This window comes from Nuphar pumila, chromosome 3 (genome assembly GCF_984573655.1).
Source record: "Nuphar pumila chromosome 3, dmNupPumi1.hap1.1, whole genome shotgun sequence".
Taxonomy (NCBI): domain Eukaryota; kingdom Viridiplantae; phylum Streptophyta; class Magnoliopsida; order Nymphaeales; family Nymphaeaceae; genus Nuphar; species Nuphar pumila.
The window spans coordinates 134,308,420-134,316,519 of NC_143251.1; positions in this window are offsets into that span (position 1 = coordinate 134,308,420).

Sequence of the window (8,100 nt, forward strand, 5' to 3'; positions counted from 1 at the left end):
TATGGGTGTCGCCCCCTCTGTGCAAGCAAAAGAGTATCATAGGCACCGGGGACAAGGGTCCTAGCCTTGGAGTTTTACGCTTTCAGCATGACAACCATAGGTATGGCAGGCTGAGCCAGCGCGACCAGGTCTCCGTGTTCTTCGGGTTATAAATCCCCCCCAAAAAAGAATGGATTTTAATCATATACCCATATTTGAGAACCAAACAGAGTTTGGTGTATCATTTGCTCTATGATTGAGAGCCTATGATGGGAAACGCTTTTTTTTTTTTAATTTGAACTCTGTCCAAGACCAATTACATAACCAACCAAACAATCGAGTTTCAGGATCTCAATGAGCATGTATATATGCAACGACTAATCACCTTTATCTTATATAAGTAGACTTACCAAGTTCGCCCTACACCTATGATAGCTAACTACTAATAAAAGTATAGGGCATCTTAGAATAATATACTGTATGTGAACTTTCCATTTTATTCACCCTACACCTATGAAATCCAACTCCTAATAAAGGTGTAGGGCATAGTAGGATAATGTACTACATAGCTCACATGGGGTTTTCTCAAGTATGAAATTTATCTAGCTGACTTTCCAAAAACAGCGATCACAAGTAGGTTGTGGAAACCTACTTCTGAGAAATTGTGCATAACATGTGCACATAATACAATAATTGTAGACGACATTAGATACAAAGAGTTTGTAGCTTAAATAATTGCATGACATTTGAAAAATAGGCATATGCAATATCACCAACTTCAAAAAATGGCACGAAGGGGCTACCATGTCCCCATAATTTTATGTCAGACTTCCTTTTTTTTCCTTGAGATGGAATAAGACTTTGATGGTCGACAATTACCACATTTAAAGAATGGCAATGTGGCATTAGAGTCCTGAATTCTGACTGAACTTAAAGGTATAGTTTAGGAGATCAAATCTGTTAATAATTAATTACTGTAACACCCACCCATGCCATCAATGGAGAAGATCATGTGAACCCTAGGAAAATTAAGTCCTCACCAAAAATATTATCCTAACCTGTCTACAAGGTCCCAGCTGAACGATGCCTCTGCCACTGCCAGAAAAGGCAACTGCTAGTAGCTAGTGGCATCAGTAGGGTGTCAATTGGTTGGGTATGACCTGGCCGAGTGTGGGATCCAGTAGGTTCAGGGTTTGATAACAAAGGAAGGAGTCCGATTAACTATCCGGGTCGCAGAAGCCGAGCATGGTTTATGAAATTTCATGCCAGACCCAGATCCAACCCGAGTTCTGATTAAGACCTGCATTTTTTAGTGTAAAAGATGTAAAAATATTAGCTCGTCGGATATGGACTGTGCATGATTTACGTAATCCTTATCGGACCTGGCAATATGTGTGCCTGTGTGTGTCCACGCGCGCGCGAAGTGTGTGGGCTACTTGGCTCATTTATCTGCGCATGCTGGAGGCTTTTTGATCTCCCAACTGCTTGGACTTGTTAAACATAAGAGACATTTTTCATCCTCTCCAAATGAAAGCTCTGGAATTTATCCGGCACCGGCCCAAACAACTCGTCAATCTCTCTCTTCTTAGTATGAGTTATGGAAAAAAAGGCCGTGACACCATGGCAGCCTACTCCCCAGTGCCGTCCATTTCAGACTATGGACATCCCAAAACCCACAATGAGCACATGTTAAAACGTGTTTTAGTGGCAGGTGCTATCCTCTACGGTCGTGTCCCGCAATGGACGATGTACGGCATAGGCACCCAAAGCGTGTAGGTAGTAATATATATATATATATATATATATATATATATATATATATATATATATATATATATATATACATATATATATATATATAGAGAGAGAGAACATTCACCATTCAACATTACCAAAATACATCCAACAGAATATTGGATGGGAGAGACAAAAGAGAAACATAAGAGCAAAACAACCACAATCTAGATGGTGATTGTGCATAGATCAGAGTACAAGTCGATCAGCCCCTCCCCCCTACTATGTAACTTAAGAGCCAGATACACATCAGAAGAGAGAGAGAGAGAGAGAGTACAGAATAGAAAAGAAAGAAAAAATAGGAGGATCGAATATTAAATTGGTTTATAATTCAACGCGGGTTATTTTTAAACCCAAAATCTTAAAATTCAATTAGGACAATCGGTTGGTTGAAAATCCGACCGATCATGATGTCCTTAAAAACCATCCAAATAGCACGTAGTGATGTTTGGTCCAAGTTATATCAAGTCATGGAAATGGAAAACCAAACCTGACCCCTTAACTTGAAAAAAAATATATATATTTTTTAAAAAAGTACATAACTTTAAACAATTAAAAAAACGTACCTTTTTATTTTTTAACAGGGATGTTTAGTACTAACCGAGGTATGGGACTACCCAGCTGGAAAACATAGGTTCAGGGTATATTGCCTCGGTCAATTAAACCACAGCATGATTTTTTGCTGAGGATTAAACTTTGGGACCGTGACTCAAAATTTTGGTGCATTTTGGTGAGAAACTGTAACGCCCCGGATTTCCAAAACAAAGCTAAGTTAAAATTTTCATGAATTTTTTTTTCTTTGCAGCGGAACTTAGAAAAGCTTTTAGCAGCGGAATAAGACGATAATGAGTCGTCGATTTTAGAAAGCTCCGAGCACGTTGCAGGTATGTGGCCAAGCAACTCATTGACCACCAAAGTGTTCCATTTTATCGAAAACCACATGTTTATTACAACACTACTGCTTAGAAAAGCAGTATAGGTTCAATAAAAGAAAGCAGTACAAAATCTGTCTAGAGAAACCCTTGAACTCGATGTCACCTTGCTCCGCATATCGCCACGCAGGTCCAACACCTGAAATTCCCATTAAACGGGGTCAGAACCACTGATGGTCTGGTAAGCATGCAGTCATACATCCATTCAACTCAAGTATGATAATGACCACTCAGGGTCGCAATGCGCAATAACGACGCTCAAGCCTCCAAGACTTAGCGTATATCGCAAGAGCCTCTGTAGGGCTATGAGTTGAACATCCGCTCGAGTCCTCATGACTTAGAGCAAGCCTTTTCAGGGCTGCGATTTGAATAGTCGCTTAAGTCTCCATGACTTAGCCATGACCTCTTCCGGGTCTCAAAGTGATGTCTAGCTCAAGTCTTCATACTTGGCACATTCGTATCCCACGCATCTAAAGACAACTCCTCGAGCTTCGCTTAGTCGTGCAGATACAACACGGGTCTTTGCCCAGTCGGTCCAGTAGTATACCGAACATGACACCTTCACAAAGGTTATGCAGGACTGACTCAACACGTCATCCACTCATACATTCAAAGCATCGCTGTACCTAGAATTAATGCATTGTTTGATAATTAACCGCTCCCGCCTTTGGTACGCAGGTAGAGCTATTGTCCGGGCATCAACGCGACGTTCTGGGGGTTGATTATTCTATGTATTTTAGATACCTCAGAGGCCTGTTGACCCTATCCATAGTAGAGCAGTGTGTTTCAACTGAGAGAATCCTACTAGGCCCATATTCGGATGCATCCTCTACTTGCAGTAGTTGGGTTCAATCCTTAGATCTTAATGATAACCACGACCCCAAAACCCATGAGTGACTGAGGCCATCGTGGACTCTATCAGGTCCAAAGTAAAATACATGTCACTCAAGGTTGTACCATCACTGTCATTCCACAGTGAGCATAATTCCTGAAGAGGTCTGCCAGTCTTACAATTACTTGGACAGAATCTGCATGCCATTTAGGCAGCCCGTGCTTTCAGCACTACGGGAGTATGTACCCGACCCCATTCAGTCTGCCCCAACACAGTCATTACTGAGGGGAGTACCCCTAACACGATTTTCAACAGCGGGGTATGTGCGACCTTAAGTCTTATTCATATGCATGCAGAACACCGCTCTTGGCACTTCGGCCACCATGAGCATCACACCTCTTTGGGTGGAAACAACACACTCTGGCTCTTCGGCCCTTACGAGTCTGGTTGTGTAACCGTTCTCAATGAGCATGCATATGACTCGATCTAAATAGATCGGCTACTCGACGTATTTTTACGCAACGAGTCCAAACCTAGCCATGGCGCAACCTCTACTCCGGCTCAGCGGCCCTTACAAGCAAGGTGCCCTTGTAGGCACAAGGATACGAGCCGATCTGGCATCGTTCTATCAACGGACATCATTATGCCGTTTAACTGGGTCCGGCAGCTCTTCTGCCAACCATTTCGTCAGCACCTCCCCTGCTCTATTGGCAGCGGTGCGACGAACCCTTCTATGTTTGTAGAAGGCAATACATGAACCAGGTAGCACTCTGCTATATGTCAGAGTATCCTGCTACATTCTTTCTGAGTCATTCTTAGCTTCTTCAGAAATTTCAGCAGCACTTCCTCTCTTTTACAGAGAAAGTGTGCGTTTCTTTTATCCATTTCAGCGGCATCTCCCCTCTTTGGTAGGAAATCTCCACGCTTAATTCAGGAAATGAATACGCATCGTTGTGCGTACTTTGCATCCATCAAGGTTGCAGGAACCCTGGGCCATAGCCAGGCCATACGTAATTGACTTAGTTTTTACGTAAAGAGCATTTTGCCAAAAAGTGAAGCCTTTCTAATAGGGGCTTCATTCGTCAAGCAGAATCTTGAACGAGGAGCGGTCAAGGAGTCACATGGGCGATTTGGAGTTTGATCTCCGTTTGAACGCTCATTTACACGCTATATATGTAGTATAAGCAGAAGCCTGTGCTTTATACAGCGGCAGCGTAAAGAAATGCATATACTATTGTTTAGGGTGTGTAACTGAACGAAATATTCTACATATATAACAAAGCAGAAGCCTTGGCATCGTTCGACGCGACGGAGTAAGTAAATACATTACAGAAAGCAGGAGCCTTGGCATCGTTCGACGCGACGGCGTAAGTAAATGCATAATCGGAAGTGCAGTAATCGGCAGTGCAGAAAACATGGAGCATTGGCATCATACGACGCGACGGCAAAGGTAAATTACATAGCCTGTGCGATATAAGACGCGTCGGCAGAATCAGTAGATATACACATAGATCCGTATCCAACGATAGTTACGAGGCGAGCGGGTGAACACCGAAGTGTTCTGAAGGGCTCAACCAAGAACTAGGGCGAGATACCATTTTAAAAATGCATATACTGCGTGTTTGAACATAGATATATCCGACGATAGTTACGAGACGAGCGGGTGAACACCGAAGTGTCCAAAAAGGGCTCAATCAAGAACTAAAGCAAGATACTACTTCATAAAGTATATTCTATATACAAACAATCAAATACTTGAGAGAGATGGATCAACGAAGCGAACTTACTTCAAATCGTGGAAGAAACGGCTCCGGGTTGCTTCTTTGGCTTCGAGCCTTCCTTCGAGAGGTCAGACTAAGTCAGATGAAGCTGACTTAGTTGAGAAAGAGGTAGAGTAGGTCAAGATACTCAACCTAAGTGGTTTGAACCAAACAGGGTTCGATCCAAGTCAACTGGGTTCAGCAGGTTCGAACTCAGCTCAAGTAGGCTAAGTTTGGGTTCAGAAATCCAAACCAGAATCTGGACCAAAAAGGACTTTGACTTTGACTTTAAACCCAACTAGGTTCAAGTCAAGTCAACTGGGTTTGGACCAGGTCAAGTGGGTTCAGACCCAGGTCAGGTGGGTTAGGACCAGGTCAGACAGGCTCAGGCTAAGTCAGGCAGACTCAGACCAGGTCAGGTGGGCTAGGCTAGGTTGGGGAGGTTTAGGAGAGAGAGAGAAGGCAAGAGAGAGAGGGGGGGTCGATTTTTATGAGAAGAGAGAGAGTGGGGAGGGCTATTTATAGCCCAAGCCCACCTCCTCTTGGGTTTTTCCATGCCCCTTCTACCCCCTTGGCTTCTTTTTAATTCCAAGAGGTTCCTTGATGTGGGGACCACCTAGATATTTCCATGGGATATTTTGTGGGTCCCACCAGATATTTTCTAAGGAATATTTCTGTGGGTCTCACCAATATTTCTGTGGGTCCCGCAAGAATTTCGGGTTTTCGGCGATTTTTTCCGAAAAATTCTGAGTACGCCATTCCCTTCGTATTGACGTAACTAAGAAAGTTGGCTCGCAGGAATCCTTTGATTTCATTCAGGTAGGAAGTTATGGCTTCCAGAGTGTTTGAGCATATATTCGCGATTCGACGAATATCCTAAGTATAACTGGCTCGCAGGAATTGATTCGTTTCGCATTCTGAGAAGAAATGCTATTTTTACCGGTAAATGCCTCATGAATTTTATTCAGATATTTTCTGAAAAATTGCGGGTCTTACAGAAACGCTAAAAGAAAAAACCTAATTAGCGACGGAAATTTGTGACAGAAAAAAATTATCGCAAAGTGTCGATAGATTCGCGAAAGAAATATATTCGTCGCTAAAATATCGGTTATTTGCGATTTTAGTGACGAAACATATTCTATCGATAATTCATCGACACTTTGCGATAGATTAACGATGGATTTTATTCTGTCGTCATATCCTTTGCACCTTAGCGACGAATCAATAACAAAACCATTTCGTCGCTACATCGTCGCCTAATAGCAACGACTTAGTGACAGAATTAGGTCATCGCTACATCATCACTAATTTCCTCATAAATCCTTAATTTTTTTCTCCTTTCTTTCTCTTTTCTGTTTCCTCCTCCCGTCGCTCCCCCGGCCCGCCTTCCGTCGGCCCCTCGACCCGCCTCCCATCGCCCCCCGACCATCCCCCCGTTGCCACTCGGACCTCCTCCCATCGGCCCCTGGTCGGCCTCCAGTTGCCCTTAGGCCCGCCGCCTGTCCGCTCTCTCTCTCTTCGCTATATTTTCCCACCGCCACTGACATCCTCTGTACGACGACCCCTCAGGTGGAGACCCCCCCCCCCCCCTCTCTATTTTTCTTCTTCCTCTTCGCTCCTCCAGCCCGGCAAGGGCCTTTGCCCTGCCATTCGAGCTTTCCGGCAGGTGGGGGCCTTTGCCTCCTCCCGTCATGCAGGAGCCTCGGCCTCTGCCGCTCGGGTCTTTCCAGCAGGCAAGGCGAGGCCCTGCCTCTTCCCGACTGGCAGGGGCTTCACCCCTGCCGTTCAGGCTTTTCGGCAGACAGGGCGAGGCTTTGCCTCCTACCATCTGGCAGGGTCCTCGGCCCCTGTCGCTCGTGTTTTTCGACAGGCAAGGGGCGAAGCCCACCTGCCTCTGTTTGTTTCTAACAGGCAGAGGGGGCTCTGCCCCCTGCCTTTTTGTTTTTTGGCAGGCGGGGGCCTTTGCCTCCTCCCGTCAGGCAAGGCCTGAGGCCCCTGCCGCTCGGGTCTTTCTAGCAGGCAGGGTGAGGCCTTGCCTCTTCTCGTCTGGTGGGGACTTTGACCCTGCCATTCGGCCTTTTCGGCAGGCAGGGTGATGCCCTGCCTCCTACCGTCTGGCAGGAGCCTCGTCCCCTATCACTCATGTTTTTCGATAGGCAAGGGGCGAAGCCCCCCTGCCTCTATGTGTTTCTGACAGGCAGAGGGCTCTGCCCCCTGCCTCTTTGTTTTTCGGCAGACGGTGGCCTTTTTCCCCCTTTGCCTTAGTGTTTTCATGCAGACCGGCAGGGGCTTGTTTTGTTTTAATCTGTTTGATTTCTTACTTTATTTATAACATTCAACTAAGTTTCTGGTGTGATTTTCAGCAGGTTATACTATTTTTCAGTAAATATAAGGAGCTCTGAGCACTGTAAATTGTGCTTGTAAAGGATTTTCGGTAAAAAATAGTTTAAATCGGGTAAATACCCGTGGTGAGTAAGTGATGCAAGCGCATCACATGTTATTTCATTTATTGAATGCAATATTTTTCTGTTCACACACTCACTTAGTTATGGATATCTAAGACTGCTTTGATGGAGTTTGGAGATCATGCTAAGCATGATTTTAATGTATGTGAATAGAAGTATTCTTATTTTTGGAGTATAGATTCCATGCTAGGTATGATAATAGTTAGCGGGATATTAGAGTGTGTTTGCTGCATGTACAAGTTTGATTTTTTTTTTTGATATGAATGATTTGGATGTATTGCAATGTTTGATGTGATTATATTCATGCTTGCATGTAGTTACTTTCAGTTTGATTATGA